General features: G+C 40.0%; 1 protein-coding gene across 3 annotated transcripts in view; it reads right to left on the bottom strand.

The window, feature by feature from the left end:
* Positions 1 to 21594, bottom strand: part of CDK14 (cyclin dependent kinase 14) — a 546012-nt gene that overhangs the window by 22491 nt on the left and 501927 nt on the right. The window contains exon 15 of one of the 3 annotated variants that reach the window (XM_034667608.1): positions 15425 to 15444. The exons of the other annotated variants lie outside the window; for them this stretch is intronic. The gene's annotated coding sequence lies outside the window, so the exon portion shown is untranslated. Of the gene's footprint in view, positions 1 to 15424; positions 15445 to 21594 lie in introns of those variants that run through there. 3 annotated transcript variants of the gene reach the window in all.

Genomic DNA, 21594 nt, shown 5'->3' with positions numbered 1-21594 from the left:
AGTTATTACAAGAACGAAGAGTAATTATTGTTTAAAAGAATTAGAGAAAGTTTTAAAGAGATGTGATGACAAAGACATAATTATGTACTGTTTTAAATAAATTAACTGATTTCTGTCAATGCTTTATTTAATCCTGGACCTATTCTCATGCTTTAATTGAGCTAATATTTCACCGTTAGCCTGTTTTTGAAGGTATTTCCTCCTGCAGATCTATTGTACTTCTTTTATTTTCAGGAGTGTTAAATCTTCAGTAATGTAAAATCTCATGTGCATATTGTTCCCTTAAAGGGTGAACTAACCCTCAAAGAAAATGTTTTAATTAGCACAGATTCTGTGGGGTCAGTAATAAGTCCATAACTCTTGATATCTAAATTCAGGCTCTCTGTCTCAGAATGTAAAGAAAAAACAAACTATAAACAACCACCTTCGGATTCATGTGATTGCTGAAAGAAAGACTATAGTCAAGTGTGTCTCTCTGGTGAAGAACATCAGTCCATCCATATAAGTATTTTTTCCCAAAGAGAAAGATTCACTCAAAAGCAGCTTTTCAGACTTTACCATAAACTTGGAAGACAGAGCTTTTATATACAATGTACAATTAATGGACAATTAACAGCCATCCGGCCTACCCGAGAGCCTTCTATTCCAAAGTAAAGGCAGCCCCTTCTTCCAAGGAACCCTATGAAAATGTGGAGGAACTGGAATCCTCACACATTGCTGGTGGGAATGTAAAATAAAGCAGCCACTTTCATGTTCAGAGCAACATTATTCCTCACAGCCAAGAAGTGGAAACAACCCAAATGTCTGTCAACTGAAGACCGGATAAATAAAACGTGGTATAAGAAAAGAATGGAGGATTACTCTGAAAACAAAAAAGAAAAGAAAGAAAGAAATAGATACTGATGCAGGAGGCGACATGGATGAACCCTGAAAATATAATGCTAAGTGAAAGAAGCCAGGCACAAAAGACCGCATATTGTATGATTCCAGTGACAGGAAATGTCTAGAATTTCAAATTCACAGAAACGGAAAGCAGATTAGTGGTTGTCTAGGGCTATGGGGGAGGTAGGGATATGGGAATGTGGAGTGACAGCTAATGGCTACAAGATTTCTTTTTAGGGTGATGAAAATGTTCTGGAATTAAGACTGTGGTGATGTTTGCACAACTCTGAGAATCTACTAAAAACCACTGAGCTGTACGCTTTAAATGGGTGAACTTTATGGTATGTAAGATATAGCTCAATAAAGTTGTAAAATAGAAGAATTCTGTGCTCTCTTCAGGTACAAAGTCTAAAACGGTAACTTTGGAAGTAATTTGCCCATTTTGTAATGATGAAGGTGACGATGAAGACAGTGATATATTGGTGGCTGCACAGAAGTGATATATTAGACTTTCCATTGTACTAATACTAATGGAAAGTTGTTATATTTAGTGAGTGAGATTATGGAGTATGTTCTCTTTATATTATGTACTTAAATTGTTTTTAAATTCGTCTATTGAACATATATTATTTCTGTAATTAGAAAAAAAGTTAAGTATCAGAGTTTTTAAGAAAAGTTCTATTTTTTGAAGATCCATGGGCATGAAAAATACCATACCGATCAAACTACCAATGACATTTTTCAAAGAACTGGAACAAACAGCCCTTAAATTTATGTGGAACCAGAAAAGGCCCCGAATCACCAAGAAAATGTTGAAAAGGAAAAACAAAGCTGGGGGCATCACGTTGCCTGATTTCAAGCTATACTACAAAGCTGTGATCACAAAGACAGCATGGTACTGGCACAAAAACAGACACATAGACCAATGGAACAGAATAGAGACCCAGAAATGGACCCTTAGCTCTATGGACAACTAATCGTTGACAAAGCAGGAAAAAACACCCAGTGGAAAAAAGACAGTCTCTTCAATAAATGGTGCTGGGAAAACTGGACAGCTATATGGAAAAGAATGAAACTTGACCACTCTCTCACACCATACACAAAGATAAACTCCAAATAGATGAAAGGCCTCGATGTGAGACAGGAATCCAACAAAATCCTAGAGGAGAACATAGGCTGTAACCTCTTTGACATCAGCCACAGCAACTTCTTTCACGACACATCTCCAAAAGCAAGAGAAACAAAAGAAAAAATGAACTTGTGGGACTTCATCAAGATAAAAAGCTTCTGCACAGCCAAGGAAACAGTCAAAAAAACTAAGAGGCAGCCCACGGAATGGGAGAAGATATTTGCAAATGACACTACAGAGAAAAGACTGGTATCCAAGATCTAGAAAGAACTTCTCAAACTCAATACACTAGAAACAAATAATCAAATAAAAAAATGGGCAGAAGATACGAACAGACACTTTTCCAATGAAGACATACAAATGCTAACAGACACATGAAAAAATGTTCAAAATCATTAGCCATCAGGGAAATTCAAATCAAAACCACACTGAGATACCACCTTACGCCAGTTAGAATGGCAAAGATAGACAAGGCAAGAAACAACAAATGTTGGAGAGGATGTGGAGAAAGGGGAACCCTCTTACACTGTTGGTGGGAATGCAAGTTGGTACAGCCACTTTGGAAAACAGTGTGGAGGTCCTTCAAAAAGTTAAAAATAGAGCTACCCTATGATCCAGCAACTGCACTACTGGGTATTTACCCCCAAAGATACAGACATAGTGTGCTATATGTACCCCAATGTTCATAGCAGCATTGTCCACAATAGCTAAATTGTGGAAGGAGCCGAGATGTCCTTCAACAGATGACTGGATTAAGATGTTGTGGTCCATATATACAATGGAATATTACTCAGCCATCGAAAGAACGATTACCCAACATTTGCAGCAACATGGATGGGACTGGAGGAGATTATGCTAAGTGAAATAAGTCAAGCAGAGAAAGACAATTATCATATGATTTCTCTCATNTTCACTCATTTATGGAGCATAAGAAATAGTGGGGAGATCGGTAGGAGAAGGAAGGGAAGAATGAAGGGGGGGTAAACAGAAGGGGGAATGAACCACGAGAGACTATGGACTCTGGGAAACAAACTGAGGGCTTCAGAGGGGAGGGGCGTGGGGGATTGGGATAGGCAGGTGATGGGTATTAAGGAGGGCACATATTGCGTGGAGTACTGGTTGTTATATGCAAACAATGAATCATGGAACACTACATCAAAAACTAAGGATGTACTGTATGGTGACTAACATAACATAATAAAAAATTTTAAAAAAATAAATTAAAAAAAAGAAAAGTTCTAAACCAGAAAAACAAGTTAAGTATTAGAGTTTTTAAGAAAAGTTTTAAACTACAAGGTCTGGGGAAGGAGATCAAGAAGGGCAATTGATGGGGAAGATGGCTTAACTGAGCTGGGCTTTATAGGGTGGGATAGAGAAAGGCCGAGGGAAGGGCAACGGCTTTCTAAATAGTTCTCTGATTTCTAACATCATTGCTTACTCTCTGGGTTCTGAGGGTGGAGATGTTCTGTGTTATTTACCACTGAGTTCCTAGGGTCTACAATGGCATCTAGAATATAGGAGGTGCTCAATAAATGTTAACTGAATCCAAGAACAAATATTTGTTGCTAAAATCCTTTTCCTAAACTACAGATGACAAACGGGGCTACCATGTGCAATGTATATTGTGCCTTTATACAAATTAGAAAAAGCTGTTCTCTTCTAGCTCCTCTCTAGAACTTGTGTCTGGGGAGAGTCACTCATGAGCTCACCCATGACCTGCTCCAACACTGCTGCTTGCCTGGCCAACCTCCTTTCCAGTGGCCCCACCCACAACTGCAAACAGGATAAAATCCTTATGCCTGGGGTGGGCAATCGAAACTCTTCTCAATATGACCCTAACTTTCCTTTCCCATCATAACTATTTCCAACACCCACTATTTTGTGCTTAAGCCATAGTAATCCTATGCTTCCTTGTGTTGGCTCCCACTACTGCCTTCACCCCAACAATTCGGTGCTTCTAAGCCAAATCACCTACCATTTAATAAAGCTGAGCCTTTCACATTCTGACACTGCTCTCCATGACTGTCCAGAACCTACCCTCTGGTCCTTGCATGCTCCCCTTCTGACTCTCCTTTCATCTGACTCTTGACTCCTTCCTCAACTGAAGTTCTATTCCTATTCCTGGGATTTAGATCAGGTTTTTCACATGAGGTAGGCACACCAGCTTTTGACTCTCAGCTTTCTCTTTCCTTGGTCTGGATTTGGACTCCTCTGGACAATTTCCATGATCCCTCTGGACAGAACTGTCAGCTTGCTTCAGGTGGACTCAGCAGTCACTTTCTTCTAATTTACCCAGCACATTGTACAACCATTACAGAACCTTGACCATATCATGTTATGTTGTTCCCTGATATATTTCCACCTTTAGACTTTTGGAGCTTCTAATGGAAGGAACTACATCTTAATATTAGGCACTTAGCACTGTGCCTGACATGTACATAGTAGGTTTTCAATGGATTAGTACGGGGAAAATGAATAAATGAAACATCGAGACAGGAAATGGTCTGAGCAGAGGAAGTGGGACTTTTGGGGCAAATCTAGGAGGATGGAGTCAGAATGTGAAGAACTTGAAATCCAAACAGAAGAGGCTAGATTGGTGGTAGAAAGACATAAAGGGTCATTTTAGATTGCCAAGAAGAGAAATGACATGATGCAAACAGCACTTTGGAAGACTTATTATGTATCACCATCAGGGTGGAGGGGAACAAGGGAGAGCCTGTCGTCATGGCAAGCACTCCATAAATGTTTGTTGTTTGGTTGGTGGAGCCCAGAGAAACTCTCAAAGAAATACAGGTGTGAGGTGAGAGAATGAAGAAAAGCGCAGAAATTCAAGAGACCGTTCAAAGCAAAGACGGGAGGGGCTCAGAGGCTGATAGGAAATGCTGAGGAGAGAAGAACAGAGCTGCTGAGAGAGGAGTAACAGCAGAGCCACAGGCCAGGAGGGAAAAGCTGGGAGGAAAAGCTGGCTTGGCAAGTGGGGAGCCCAGCTCTGAGTGTCCTCAGATGCGGCAGCCGGTCTGTGTGCACGTGTGTTTATGTGACTGTGTAGTGAGGCACGTCTGTGACACAAACCTTGCGCTGTTCCAGTAAGCCCTCCCTCCCACTGTGCACCACCCCCATCCCAGGTTTCATTTTCAGCCAACAAAAACAAAATTACTCGTAAAATTAAAGGAAACAATCTGCTTTTTCCCTGCCATAGAAAGGATTTTTTCTTAATTACTTTTTTTTTTTTTTTTTTGGCCTTTGAATCATATATCCTGTAGCTTGATTAAATCCCTTAGAAGTCAACTAAGCATTAGAGGTTTGCAGTGTGAACCTCAGAGCTGTTGTTTACTTGTTGCATGTAAACAGATAGGCTGTGGAAAGCTGCACTTCAGCTAGGGTAGTGCGTGTGTGCTTTCCCTCTCTGGTGCAAAATTTATTCCTCAGTCTTTTCCAGAAAATAAAAGCTGGTTAAAATGTCAATAAAAACTGAGTCTCTGGATAATCTCTCAATGTAAAATTAGATTTTTCTAATGTGATCTCTTCTATTTCTACAAGCCTTCCCTTAGGAAAAAAAAAGTGTGTTCCATCTACATTTTTTCCTTTTGTTCTCTCAAATTCTCCTTAAGGAGTCATGACAGGTGGTGCAATCCTCATCTGAAAGATATTTCTTGATATAAACTGAGGACATTAAGGAACTTTCTAGATGATTTAGTTTGTGGGGCTGAAGCCAGGCCTTAACTGTAAGACCAAGTACTCTCTACCCTGAGTGTAAAAGTGTCAGTATGTTTTTCAGCAATGGGAGAAGCTAAGGGAGCTTTTGGACAAGCTGCAGATGATGGGGCACTGGGGCGGCAGATGCAGACTGTAACTGGTCTGCCGTCAGGCACTCGCTCCTGTAGGCTACAGACGACCGATGCAAGAGTGTGCCACACGAGTGCTGCAGGGCAGATGGTTCACGTCGGTCTCCAGTCCCTCCTGGCTTCCTAGCAAAAATGGAATGGTTGCCAGAGAACACAGACGAGAATCAGGGCTGATATGAGTAAGTGAATAAGTCCCTGGCCTACAACTCTGACCTTCAAAAAGGGTCTTAAGGGAAGCAGGTTCTCCCATTTGTCTTCATAGTCTGTTCTTTTGTTCACAGCCCAGAGCTTCCTACCTAAGACCTCTGTCATCTCCAGGCCCGACGACAATGGCTTTATTACCAAAAGGATCTCCTCATTGTAGAAGCTACAAAGGAGCAAAAAGGCAATGAAACTTGCCCATAATTTTACTTAAGAGAAAAACACTGTTAACGTTTTGCTTCTGTTTTTCTTACTTCTATGCACATGACTATATTTTAGTTACTGGAATGGGGTTGTACTATACACAGCTGTTTCGCAACCTGTTTCTTTCACCTAGCGAAAGGCATACAGCCTACTTCAATGAGTCATTAAATATTACTTTTATGACTCTTTGATAGCCACAGCATGAACTGCATTATTATTTAAACTTTTCATCGAAACTAAGTAAACTCCTTGAAGGCAGGAGTGCTGTGAATTTGTGATGCACTTTGCATTCCAAGCATCTAGCAAAGCATCTTTCATGATAAACACTGATGATGTTTAGTGGGGGGAACATCTGGTTGAATTAATCATGTAGTTGTGTTTTGGTATCTCGGCTCACAAGGAGAATCTGAAGACTGTGGATCCATTACACACGATCCTGTTACACATTTAACCTAATGTTCATGAGTTCTTGGTATTTGAGTGCAATAAAAAGAAAATTCAAGGCTAGAGAGTTATATATTTAACAACAATGTTGGATGACACTGATTTCTCAAATATATAATTTCAAATCTAAATCACACTGAACTCTTGTCCCAGTCTCTTTCATGCTATATCAGCAGCAAGGACAGCAATTAATTAAGTTGGGAAAGCACATGAGAAATCCACTGAGTTCTGTATCCATTGGACATTGGTGAGGTTCTCTGGTTTAGGCCCAGCTACACGGATGGGCAGAAGACCTGTGTCCTAGATGACCCTGATTAGCCTTTGGATAATACTTACCGTTTGGAATAACTGGGAGGAAAGTAAATTTGCCTACTTGGATAACTTGGATAACACTAAAATAAAACAACAGTAAACAATAACAACAAAACCAAAAACCTTTTCAAGGGTATAGGGGATAAACATTCCATACATTTGCTTTGCATTTCTAGGATTCAATGTGATCAATTTTAAGAGTCGTCAACCTTTTTTTGCTTGACAACTCCACAAATGTTTCTGTTACACTATATATTCCTCCGTACATTTTAAAGTTGAAATGGGATATTTTTATCATAAATCTGAATGGTAGTAAAGGACGTAATATTTGGCTTAGTGAAAATATTGACATTTTAAGCTAAAGATTTTACATCATTCTTTAAAGTGGGTCCAGTGGAATAGAACTATATTGGATCTGCCATATTTCATTAAAAAAGTACATGAATAAATTATTCTTCAACATTTGGAAATTTTACATCACATATTTTTCTCCTTATCTTGTACTTCCATTGCACTTCTCTGATAGAATTTTATCCTAATATAATGCATTCTTATCCTGGAATGCTGTTATCACTCTATCATACTCTATAACAAATATGTATAGGAATTTTAATTTAGTTAAAAATTTCCCAAGAAAATTGATCCAAGTGATAAAATATTACAAAATTGAAAATAATTATTAAAAATAAAACTAAACTTTTATTGGAAAGGCATCTCTTAGTGAGGTAGAGAAGGCAGCTTCCCTTCTACCCAAATCAGTTGGTGTTTCCCTGGAAGAATAGGGTTTATTACTAGAATAAGTCTGGGTGCTTTGATTAGAGAAGGCTTTCTGGTAAGTGTAAGTGGATGTATCCTTATCTTTGTTGCCTGGAGGTCTACACAGGTGAAGACAATACTACATGGTAAGGCTGGGTTGGGTGGCAGGATGCTTTCTTTGGTGAAGGGGAAGAAGGGCCATTGGGAAAGGTGAAACAGCAGGTGTTCTCAAAAAAGAAATTTTAGCACAGAATAGGAAATTAGGAAAGAGTCTGAGTGTAGAGGGGCAGATTCATCCTAGTTTGAAAACTACAGATAAGATGCTCTATAGGAGTTCACAATTTGATGAGGGAGACATATAAATGAACCAAAATAAAACTGTAATGTGAGTGCAGTAGGAAGGTATAAGGTTAAAAGAGCTAGAACAATGACCTCTTCCTGGAGAAGTAAAAAAAAGAAAAAAAAAAGGTTTCTTAGGGGAATAAGTCTGAGAGCATAAGGAAGGAGGCATTTCCACGGGGAGGGAAACAGGTCTAGGGAGCAGGAGAGGGAGGCATGTTTAGCACCCTGAGTGTCTCCACGGCTGTAAGTCCTGAAAGGGTTTGGGGGACCAGGGGGAGGATTAGGTGGAAAGATCGATCAGGGCCAGATGATGCAGGGCTCTGTTGTCTCCAGCCAACAGAACTGACTGGAACGTTTCTAAGTAGGGAGTGACTGATCAGATGGGTGTTTTGGAAAGAAAATTCTCTTAGCAGTGAGGAAGATGGATGGTGGTGAGAAACGGGAGTTGGGGTAACTAGAGGCAGAGAAACAATTAAGGAAGCAGATGAGGAAGACAGAGGGCCTCAGCCAAGGCTAGAAGACAACGGGGACTATAGAAAAGCAAATGGACTTTAAGACAATATTTAGAAAGGACTGACAGGCCCTGGGAGCTCACTCGATGTCTGGTTAAGAGATAGGGCACCGTATGGAGGATGCTGAGCTTTCTAGTTTGGACCACTGCATTGATGGTGACATAATTACTGCACAGGAAAGGGAATACAGAATCTTCCACTGAAGGTGGTTCTCACTGTCTGACTCATGATTGTTTCTACACCACCTAACAGCAAATAAATGAAAAAGTTTACCAGTGCATGTGACCTCACTAACTCCAAGTTCAATTATAAGATGGTGCCTCTAGGCAGGATTTAAAGTTTGTTTTATGATAAAATTTGTGGACTGTACATAAGTGACTCTTGATAATAAAACAAATATCTAAAATCTAGGCCATGGGGTGCCTGGGTAGCGCAGTCGTTGGGAGTCTGCCTTCGGTTCAGGGCGTGATCCCGGCGTTCTGGGATCGAGCCCCACATCGGGCTCCTCCGCTGGGAGCCTGCTTTCTTCCTCTCCCACTCCCCTGCTGTGTCCCCTCTCTCGCTGGCTGTCTCTCTGTCACATAAATAAATAAAATCTTTAAAAAAAAATAAAATCTAGGCCAATTGTTGAAAATAATAGTATGCATTAAGAAAAAAACTAAATATATTTTTAAAAGACTAGATATAAAACAAAGTTAGTCAAACATTAAAATGAGGCAGTTTGGCTAAAATTATATAGTGTCATGTGTTCACATTTAAGGAGGCTATAGTTTAAAGTGGCATTTAAAAAAAAGACTTTTAAAAATATTTACTCTATTTACTCAAAAAAGCATCTTGTAGCTCCTATAACAACACTAGTGGTAGCTGCAGAGATAGAGCCTGCATTACCTGGGAAACCACTTAGAGAGAAGAGCTCTGGAGACGGATGGTGGTGGTGGGTACGAACACTGTGAATATATTTCAGACCACACTGAACTGTACACTGAGAAATGGTTAAGTAGGTAAATTTTACATTGTATATACTTTACCACAGTAAAAAAAAGATAGGGAAAAAACTGGATTGAAAACCTGGGGATTCAGAAACAAGTTTAAGAAAAAGTTATTTGGTTATAATATAATCACTTAAAATAATTTTTCCTTTTTATTTGGTACATTCTTCATTATAAAAAATTAAATACACCCCCAATTGTCCGTTAAAATAAATATCTGTATTTCTCTCTCTCTCAAAAAAAAAAATCAAAAGAAGCAACTAAAATTATTTTTGATTAAGAAATCCGTTTTCACTAAAGTGAAATGATCTAAGTGTATCTTTCCACTTGCCTTCCTATGTGGACAGTACCAAGTTGTTTAATACTGTGGTCTTTAAACTACTCTAAATGTTATTTTATATTAGAAAACCAGCAAATTTATAACGCATACCATCTTTTAAACACACACACACACACACACACATACACACACATACACACACAGTCATTTATTTCTGCCATCATCAGAACTAAAGGGTAAATTCCAGCACACCGTGGAGTCATTCATGATACTGAAACAATAAAACACTTAAGAGCAAACATCTTCTCTGTATATAAAATTAAAACATAAGTACATAGTTTAAAAGAGCCACAAATTCGGGGGAGACATATACTAAGGTGAGCATTTATCATTATTTTTAGGCCTGTGATGAAGTTTGACTCCAGTCTTTTCCATATCTATGAACACACAGGGAACAACTTATCATAACATCACTATTTGACCTCTAAGGAACAGCTCATGTCATCACAGAGCAAAAGTGCTGGCGAAACATTTATCTAGATGAAAGACCTCAAGCAGTTAACCTGCTCAGCAGAGGCAATGCAACCAGGCAACAGGATAATGACCTCTATCCAAATGTGGAAGGTACATCAATTTAATACCCTGACAGCTTGACAAAAGCTGATGGCAGCTCAGCAGGAAAACATTAGCCATGATAATGCTGGGTACTGTATGTGAAAAGAATGAATTATAAAGCACAATGCTATTTGGGCCGAGTAGGGATTTTTTTTTTTTTTTAACCAACTTTATATTTAGGATGGTAGTCATGCCTAAAGCCTCCTTCCATTCTTCACCTGAAGAATATCCTGATAAAAGTAAAAAGGCAGTGTTGATTAAATTGATAGCTTAAAAACAAATCGAGTTTCCTAACTCACCCAGGAGACGCTGCACATCATTTCTGGCAGGCCTGTGACTTTTCCGAGTGTAAAAATCTGGGTAATGGCAAACCAGCTTAATCCATTTGAAAAAGATGGGTAACTCAAATACGTGTGGACAAGACCAGGCTTCCTGTGTATGTTATTTTGTTTTACTTTTAAAGGGAGAAGGTACTCAGTGCGCTTTGGGGGTGCTACTGATCTTCAGCTCAAAAATTCCCACCTGCAAATTCAGTTAAAAAAAAAAACAGTTTAATTCTGGAGTGGTAGCATGATCATGCTTGTATGTTTATTCAAGGACCTTTACTCTGTGACAGGGGTTCAGCCTGTGAGGTTTTCTCTACACATGGCAGGCAGCTGTCAGAACCAGTGTGAGGGGTGAAAGGGCAGCCCGGCTGCTCTGTTAAATCACGGGGTTCCATCAACATCTCAGAATTCCTGCCGAGTGGGAGCTGGGAGACCACAGATTAGAGTACACTGGAGTGTGTATATTAGGTCACTCAGTGTCTATCAAAGCGATATCACGCCGGTGAGCTGTACAATAGATTTTACTGTGTTCTGTTCAAAGAAAATGTAAGGAAAGTGGACATGCGTGTAGCAGACCACAGCTGAATACTGAATTCTTCTTGTCTTTAAATGGATAGATTTATTATCCACAAGATGAATGAAGAATAGGGGCACAATCAACAGCTTTGGAAATCATGCAAAGCTGGTGGTTTTATTCAGCTCTTGGAAATGACTGCTCAGCAGATGTGTGAGGAAGCCGTCAAGGGGCTGGGTGTGGAGGCGCAGCCCAGTCGAGGTCTAGGTTATGACTGTGGCCTTGGACTATGAACCCATCAGCTCCTAGGCCGGATCAGAACTTGGAGGGTCACTTCACCTCGGTTTCACAAAACTTCAGGGTCCCCGTTTGCAAACTGGAAATAACAATACCTATGGTATCTACCTCTCCAAATGGGTAAACGAAAAATACATTCCTAAATGAAGACAGGACTTTTAAAAAATTGAGAGGAATGCAGCACAATGGTATCATGTGTGGTATTCCAGAAAGGAAACTAACTTGTATTAATGGATATTTGGTCTACATATAAAAATGGAAAATGCCTATTCCTTCAATACTTATTGTTTAATTCCTTTTCAACAGAGAAAAATGTATGTTCTCCAAGGAATCATGTAGTCTTTAACAAAATAATGGATATATGGTGAATAGCGCCATGCCTGACAGGTAAAGAGCTTAAACATTTTGTTTAATATTTTATTTCTCAATTATGACTTGTGCAAGGCCCTCCTCGGCTGTGCTAAGCCTACCCCTGAGCTCAGACTAATAACAACAGCTACCACACACGAAATCCTTACTATGTGTCAGGCACTGTTCTAACCACTTTACAAAAGTTAATTTATCTAATTCACATAACCATATATAAAGTGGCCCCAATTATTAGCTTTGAGGCTCGATCACCATCTTATAAAAAATACAAGGTTCTGCATGATGATCTCCTTTTGGCCTACATACATTTTCTAATCTTGTAAACTGTGAACAAGCCAACTATCTCCTACAAAATGCCTTTGTTTCTTACCTATGAGATAGATACTATTCTTTCCACATTTTTTTTTTTCTAGATGAGGATATTATGCCCCAAGAAGTTCAGTGCTTTGCAAAGCAACCAAGTGGCTAGCCCAGGATTCACACACTGTACTGCTTCTCTTTCCATCAGAGGAGCCCAGAGCCCCTGTTACACAGGGGCAATGTCGTCATGTCCACTTGTCCAATTTGGAACCCGAAACTGAGACATCAGGTTGAGACCTAATTAGTTACCCAGCAAATAGCCCAAAATGCAATGTGGCATTGAGACTAGGTTCATACTGGAGCCATGACCCTGTCTTCTTTTTTTTTTTTAAATAATAATTTTTTATTATATTTATGTTAGCCACCATACAGTACATCCCTAGTTTTTGATGTAAAGTTCCATGATTCATTACTTGCGTATAACACCCAGTGCACCATGCAATACGTGCCCTCCTTAATACCCAACACCAGCCTATCCTATTCCCCCACCCCCTCCCCTCTGAAGCCCTCAGTTTGTTTCCCAGAGTCCATAGTCTCTTATGGTTCATTCCCCCTTCTGTTTACCCCCCCCCTTTCTTCATCCCTTTCTTCTCCTACCAATCTTCCTACTTCTTATGTTCCATAAATGAGTGAAACCATATGATAATTGTCTTTCTCTGCTTGACTTATTTCACTTAGCATTGTCTCCTCCAGTGCCGATGACCCTGTCTACATGCTAGCACTCCGCAGGGTACTGAGTTGCTTTAGTGTGAATGCAGCAATGGCCACCATGTCAAAAATGCACCTCCCAGGCAAGGGAGCTGAAAAGATAACTGGGTGAACAGCAGCTCAAAATGTGCTTCCAACACGCGACACACTGAATGCAGAAAAGATGCCATATAAGGTAAATGTGTGGGGCTTTGTCTTTTCTCTTTTAAATCAGAAATTTTTCATTATTGTTTGGACGTAAGTCCTTGAAAATCTTTAAAAGACAGTAAAGAAATTCTTAGATTGAATTCCATTTTGTCTGTTTGTTACTGGATGACAAAAGAGTATGGAATACAAACAGGCATATATAGAGCTGCAAAGAACAGCTTTGTAGCTTTCCCTTCAATAAATTCAGAGATTGTCTTTGTACCCAGTGACCTTTAAGGAGGAATTTAAAATAAAAAAAAAATCAAAAGACATAGTACAATTTGTCTATACGGAAGACCCAATTATAATTCTCAGCCTCATCTTTTATGGTGACTTCTCAAAATTGAGCTTCAGTGAGCAAGAACTGAAAAATATTCATCTTTTCTGAATTATATTCTCAAGTGAAGGAAGGATCTGGGTGCTTCCTTTCCAGACCTTGTGGATGAATGCCCCCATTGGTGATTGATTCTTTAATGAGCTTCACCAGTGGGTCCAGGAGCACAGAGGCTGCCCAGCTCTCTCAATTTTCATAAGTAACCACTTCAGATGAAGATTGAGCTGTATTTTTGGGACAGGTCAGAGAAACCAGGGAGTATGGCAAACAAAACCCGGAATGGTGATGCACTGACAAACACATTCCCATGTACTAAAAGACCTTACAAATAAAAAGGGAAAATGCCAAATTACTTGGATGGTAAAACCAACCCCAACAGCCATCAGCTCCTAGGCCGGATCGGCATCTTATTAAAAAATATAAGGCTCTGTATTATGATCCTCTTATGGGTTAAATTCATTTTCTAATCTTGCAAAATGCGAATGGAAAGGCATCCAACTGCCTTCTACAAAATAATTTCATTTCATAGATTTTGTCATCAGGCAGGCAGCTAAACCCTGCTATATTGCTTTAAAAAAATTAATTAAGAGGCACTTCTAGTTCAGCCACTTTACAAGGCCATCCTATTTATTCATAAATTTTATTAATTCTGAAGTCAGTTGTTCCTCAATGGTGGATTTATGTTCAACTAGGTCAGGTCCGCTGGGATGATATTTGGTCTTTCACAGCAGACACACAGGGCCTGTACGGGCAGCAGGCTCAAGCTACTCAACACACTTCCCTTCCTAAGGTATGACTACATGAATTTGTTAGACTTTTGTGAAAAAAATCTGTATAGAAATCCATATATGCATTTCACCAGTGTCTCTACATGAGACCTTCTACACACAAGGCTGTCAGTAACATGCTGCCTCCTGATTAGGGAAACAGGCATTTGGCAAACAGCGCATTTGTGATGGTTTGTGGGGTTTGGGAGAGTTAACAGTTAAGGGCACCAACCAACAGAAGTAGAAGGAAACAGTGAGGCATCGACAAACAAAAGTAGAAGGAAACAGTGAAAACTGCCCTTTCGCGTTTTGCTCAAAAAGTATGCACTTGTTGGCCAAACCTACACATTTTCAAGCATGCTGCAACAGAATAAAACTTAGTACAGTAAAGACTTAGGTGAGATTAAAAAAACATTCATGCTTCTATTCCTCAATAATGCCAATGCCATGAACTTTGAGAATGATAATGCTGTAGAGAGAACTTGAAAAATAAAAACAATGCAGAGGCAAGTGATATTTAAAATGTTCAAAGGCACATTCACAGTCTCACTTCTCCTTTCAGAAAAGAGGGGGCATGTCCTACTTTGAGAACTATTTGAGCCATGCCCAGTTGATGGGTAAACATTTACAAGCATTTGGCGTGTCCACTTTCTTGTTCTTCCTGCTCTCTGATTTTACTCAGGGGAATGGGATGAACACTATTCCCTTTTGCAACTGTTATTAGCCAGAACTTACTGATGATGACTTAGCACAGAAAACGAGTTGAAAGGGCTTCTGGAGACCCCAAACTCTATCCTTATTTTAGAGAAAGGGAGCCAGAGGTCTCATAGAGATTAGGTGATATGCTCAAAGTCACAGCTAGTTGGTGATGAGGTTAGATTTAGTCCAAAACCCACGTCTTTGGACTCCTAATATGGTACTCATTCACCCTATCACCCTAAATGTGATGAGAGACAGATAAATGACACCAATTCCTTACAGTTTCTGTGTCAGCACATGATTATGAGATGCTGTTGACTCTGTGAGTTCTCTGAGGTTAGAAGAAATGTGCTGCATCCTAAATGTCACAGGCCTGGAAGCAATCAAAAGGAAGCTGGATGTTAGTTGCTACTCTGCATAATGCCTGCAACATATCTGTGGTCGGTTGCGATGTATTATTAGAGCTTGGGTTTTGTTGTGATTGTATGAACCAAGCCGCACAGGGAATGCTGAAGAGTGATCACAAAAATACCTTTCTTTCCCTACTGTCCCTCAAGCAGCAGGGATCAAATAACTGTTTCTCGGCTGTCTGTCGTTTAAACAAAAATATCGCCTTCACTCTACGTGTATCCGTGGCAAGTTGGTGTTGCTTCGTCTTCTCTGTTGTTCTATTTTTTAGACCCCAACCTTGGATCACCAGGGGATACTGGGACTAGAAAGGACCTGACATGATGTTTTACAAATTCATCTTGGATTCCTCTAGTACGTCACAGTTTGTGTTCGATAACGGCAGGCAACAGAGAGCAGGCAGGCAGAAAGTGGTCTGCAATTGGATTTGAGGCTTGCAGAATCATCGGCCGCCAATCTTGAGACGCGAAGGGCTTTCCGCTCCAAGGATGGCAGGTTCCATCTGTATTATGCCAGCGTTGCAATAATGGAGCGTTTTATTTATCTGCGACATAGCCCAGCCTTTCTATGTCTGTCTGGGAAATCACAGGTGAGACTTGGAGGGGCTGTATGGAGTCCACCTGAGCTCCTAACTGCACACAAATCCCTCAACCCCTTTACCCTGACTCTAGCCTGGCCATTTATCAGCCCGGCATGTTTCTTAATCTTACTCTGCCTCGTGGCCGCATGTGTAAAATGGGTATAGATAATAGTAGCAGCTCTCCTTTCTGGTTGTTCTGGGGATTTAATAAGAAGTTATAAGTGCAAGACTTATATAGGCTCTGGCATCCAAGCATTGTGGAAATATTAGTTATTATAATTATTATTCTACTCCATAAAGTTAAGACTTCCTCATAGTTTTGGATCTCAGTTGGCTGTAATTACTTTTACATCAGTGAAGGAATGGCTTGTTAAACTAATGACCGTCATATGGCTATACTATAATTGTTCAACCATTCACCTCTTATTGGACATTTAGTGTGTTTCCAATGTCCTGCTATGCAGATAATGTTGTGTGCTATCTGCACTTCCTGAAATCTATCCTCATAGCTTTCTTATGAGGTAGATCCTCTTAATATTGCCATTTCCCAAATGAGTAAACTAACATTTAGACAATATACATACAATATGATCACGCAACTAGTGTAGGGTTACTTGTAAGACTCAAGCCCATACTTTGGGATCTCAAAACCTTAATGAATTCCTTATGCATGTTCTTATCCAAAATGGGTTACAATAGCAATTAGTTTGTGTACCTAAAGTTGCAAACTCCAATCATGTAATTTTTTTTCTTATATGGACCACCTCATTCCTCAATAATTCAGAATAACTACAGTGTTATTTTCCTCTTGGGCCTAAACTCCTCAATTTTAAAACCTTGGCCTATTAATAGGAATATTTACATTGCAAAACCACCAGCAGCTTCATAAAATCTTGTGCTGGCTTCTAAAGAACCTAGACACTTCCTTGCACCAATTTACTCCAGACTGTCTGGACCAACAGGACACGGGGTGAACATGAAGAGCAATTTTAGGGACCCAAGGAGACAATATAATTACATTCTAGCAAGAAGATCTTCGCTGCTTTCAGTGGCTACAGGCTTGTACAACACATTTAATACAACCTGACTAACTACCTTGTCAGTCAGGGGGGAAATTGTCACTACTGGGAGCAGTGAATGAGCAATGAATTTCATGGGTGCTACTTTTAGGAACATGAAGATACATTTGTTTTTTTGAAAACAGAGATGACAATTGAGGAACAATCATTTAAGTATTCTTTTTTTTGTTAAAGATTATATTTATTTATTTATTTATTTGAGAGAGAGAGAGAGTGGGGGAAGGGGCAGAGGGAGAGGGACAAACAGACTCCCCGCTGAGCAGGGAGCCCGACTTGGGGCTCCATCCCAGGACCCCAAGATCATGACCTGAGCTGAAATCAAGAGTTCAATGCTTAACCGACCGAGCCACCCAGGTGCCCCTATGTAAGTATTTCTAAACACATAATTTGTATTATTGTACGCACAACATTTCCCAGAGAAAGGAGTCTGGAGTAGCTTTGGCGCTGCTACACGTTCAAACTGAGGCTGTCCTCTCAGACTATATGTCTCTTTTCTAAGAGGACCTATGACCATAATAATGGCTAAAATTTACAGATCACTTACTACGTGCCTGACATTATTCTAAGTATTTTATATGTATTAACTCCCTTTAATCGTCATGACAACCCAATGAGGTAGAAAAAGTTATTATTATTACTACTATCTTCCCCATTTTATACATGAGGAACCAGAGGCGTGGAGAGGGTAAGCGACTTCTCCAGGTTACAGAGTAAGTGGTCAGGCTGGGATTTGAAGCTGGCAGTCTGACCCTGCAGCTTTTGCTCTCTGTTACTACCCTAGGTCTATAGGTGCCCCAGTCCCTGGCTCCCTTACCTTCTGCCCTCCCAGCCCAGTTCACAGTAACCTGCTCTTCGTTCATCCTTCCTATTTGCTCTTCAACGGGTTCCTTCACAGGGCCACTCTCCAAGTTTGGACGCCCCAGTCTCCTGCCTCCCATCCTTCCCTCCCTCTCTGAAAAGTCCTTCTACCTCTTCCATGAGGCTGTCCCTCAGAGGGAAAGGAATGTAAAGGTTATTACTGAAACAACAACAAAAATCACTTCCCTTCAACATGAAGCTCAAATGATTGCCAGGATTGCAGGGAAAAGATATATTTAAATAAAAAATGAAAAGGCACTTATTAATGAAAATACAGATTTTTAGAGAAATTGGTGCTTGAAGAGAACACTGCATCCAGCGCAATTTCTTGTACATTCACGAAGCAATAAATAAATACGTATGGAGTAACTGAATGAATGAAGTCAACTTGGGACTGTGGGATTTGAACAGAAGTTTTTGAAAACCTGAACTTGGATGTTTTTGTTGGATTGCTTTAAGAAGATGCTCTTCTGCAAGGCCATTTTGTCAGAATATATATAATCTAACGTTTCCATGTGTTATAAAGTCCTCCATTGAGGGGTTTCCAGCAAGTCTGTCCATGCTAATGCCACTCGCCTGCTTCTCTTTCACGAGTTTTTAAAAAATAACAAACATTTCAGATACCGAGAAAAAAAGCTAATCTTTCTTAAGTATCAAGCTTGGAGAAGGCAGAACGGCTAATTTGCTTCTCAATTTCCACAGAGATTTTTTACTTTAGTACTGTATAAAAATGTAGCTACGTTTCATGTTGGCATGCCATTTTTGAACTGTTAATAGAAATTATTGATACACAAAATTTAAAAAACTAAGACCTATATTTTATTTCTTATGTTCTGGCTATGTGGGGAAAGCCAAGAGGACTCTAGCAGTATCCATAGCTTTGGTGTTTTAATATTTGATTTAACTACTTATTTTCCAATCGTATGTTAGATTTTAAAAGCCATCTTAGGCTCATTTGGTTTTTTTTTTTTTGTCTGCCTCAAGCTGTTTTGAAACAGTAAAGATAAGGATTTATTAATAAGAGTATAATGAAAATAATGAAGAAGCTGACTGACTCAGCTGTCAAAGTTTGATTTTGATACCTTTGCTCCACAGCTGTTTTAGGATTAGTCCATCACAAAAATAGCTTGAGCTGTTACCGGGAATCAAAATACAAAGTTACTTCTCACTGGGCTCTGGTCTTGCAGAAAAATGCACTGCTTTGAGTAATAAATCTTGCATTTCAGAACCCTCACCAGGCAGGTTAACTGTAAATTATACAGCAAATGTCTTGGTTTCTAAAAGAAGTAAATTCAGTTTTCCAGCATTACCTTCCACTCTTTCTAAGAAACCCACCCACTAGCCATCGGCCAGTGCTGCCCTGTGCATACCCTGGCTGTCCCTGCATCGATTCTGTGCTGGGGCAGCCCCTGCCTAAACCCTGTCTGTCTACCCACTCTCTTCGAACCCACAATATCCATAATCCTACCAACATGTCTAGGTTCAGATCAAACCCCACCTCCATTACGAGTATTCCAGCGAGGAGCGATGTCTCCTCATTCAGAATATCAACATAATTGGACTTGTCTTTCCACGGTTTCTGTGGGCCTCCAGCTCCCTCCCCAAGGAGACTGTGAACCCCTGGGGGTTAGGGGCTCTGGAGACAGTCATTTATTTCATCTTTTGTATTATATCTGTAAACTGCCCTCAATCACATGACAAATGAAATATGCCATAAATACATAATGCTTATGATAGGATTATGAAATAAAGAAGTATGGATTTGTTATGTATGGCCTATGAGAGTAACTGCATTATTGCACAGGGACACATTGTAGTCTGAAAAACCCATTAACATCCACGTACATACGTGGAGTTGAGAAATACATTATAACAAAGAAAATGAAAAAAGGAAATAGCAAGTACGGGATAGAGTAAAAGTGGTTTGAAATAAACAAAGAAAATCTTTAAAAATACATACAGTATATATGGCAACTATTTGATTACCTGTAAACCTGGACAAGTAAAAGGAATGGATAACCAGAAACTAAATGTGGGCTACCGGTTTCAGTCATCTGTTGAACTAAACACTTCCCCACAAGCATTAACAGGTCACAAGTTGCATATACAGATTTATTTCCCTTCCCTGTCCTAACACACATTTACATGTGTATTACCCGGATGGTGGCTGGAAGCTTTTCTGATCTTTAGGTCTAGGTAAAAAGGCAATTCCTCAGCCCATGAAGTCCACAGTCCCCAAGATTTCTGTAAATTCTGGGGGACGGGGGTGATGCTTATGCTGCCATGGCCCTGGGCTCCAGCACTCTCCCACCTGCTGGGACCCATACCCCCAAATTCAGCTCACAATAGATGCCGTTGGTGGAATGGTCTTATGCCACCCAGATGGCTCTTTCCTCCCTGTTATCTTCTGCTTTTTTCCCCCTTTCATTTTCTCCATCCTGCATAAAGTAATGCAGATTATTTTTAGAGGAAATCTTGGCACCATCTCATTCTCCAACCACGGTGGATCTCATTTCTAAATGTAATCTCAAATCAATATTTTTTCAGAGAAAAGTGAGTCCTTCCTGAGACTCATTTTGATCCCAGCTATTAAATATTGTAAACATGTCTCCCTATTACACTCATGCATTAAGAAAGTAGTACATGGTCAAAAAGCTTGGAACTGGAGGGGAAACAGGAGCACATCTGACCTACTGCTCTGTCTCCACAGCTCCCTCACCACCTATGACTGAAGTTGCAGGTGTCCTATAAACATCACCAAAGGCATATTCCAGACTCTACCCATCAAGTAGAATTGGGAACCTCCCATCCTAGGCTGGTAACTCCAATTCTGATCCCATTGCCTGTCTTCTGGATTTGTGCTTTTTCCCCCCACTAGATGCACAACTCAGACTTACATCCAATTTTGTTTCCTTCCCTCTCTGCTTGGGGCCACAATGCTCTGCAAACCAGGGGACAGTTTCACGTTCCCTTACTCCTGCACAGCCTCTGCTCCCATGTGTACAGACAGCAAAGTTGGGACACAGCTTTAGATAATATGGCCTTTGAAGAACTGGCCTATGGGTAATTGATAATTAGATCTGCTTTAGATTTCAGATATTTCCAAATTTCCAAGTGTTCAGGGTTCTCATGATGCTGAGTTAGTTATTCATCTCTGCAGAATGCTCTCTTTTTTACCACTGGCCAATGAACAGAAGAGGCAGAGAGGCAGTAACTATACCCGAGAAACTAGCAGCAGATGACAGCGTTAGCATGTGGGACGGCTCAGTCAGTAAACCAATCTGTGGCAGTGATGCTGTCAGAGCTGAGCACCAGAAGGAGCCCATTCCATACCTTCCAACCACCTTCATTTTTTTCTTGGCAAAACTGTCCTTAAAATTTGTTTTTAGTTAGAAAACACAGTATCCTGTGGTCATGACACCAAGCCAACATTTTCTCTGTTTCCAGTTAAAGGAAATATAAAGATGCCAGAAAATATTTGCCCAAACAGTGCTGCTTTTCATTAGAATGGTACTTTTAGAGCCTAGTTACTGCAATATCAACTCTGTATTGTTCTATTACCATGAAGCACACAATTGAAATAGGTGCTTTTTTTTTT

This window comes from Ailuropoda melanoleuca, chromosome 1 (genome assembly GCF_002007445.2).
Source record: "Ailuropoda melanoleuca isolate Jingjing chromosome 1, ASM200744v2, whole genome shotgun sequence".
Lineage (NCBI taxonomy): Eukaryota > Metazoa > Chordata > Mammalia > Carnivora > Ursidae > Ailuropoda > Ailuropoda melanoleuca.
This window is presented reverse-complemented; position numbering and strand designations above follow the sequence as displayed.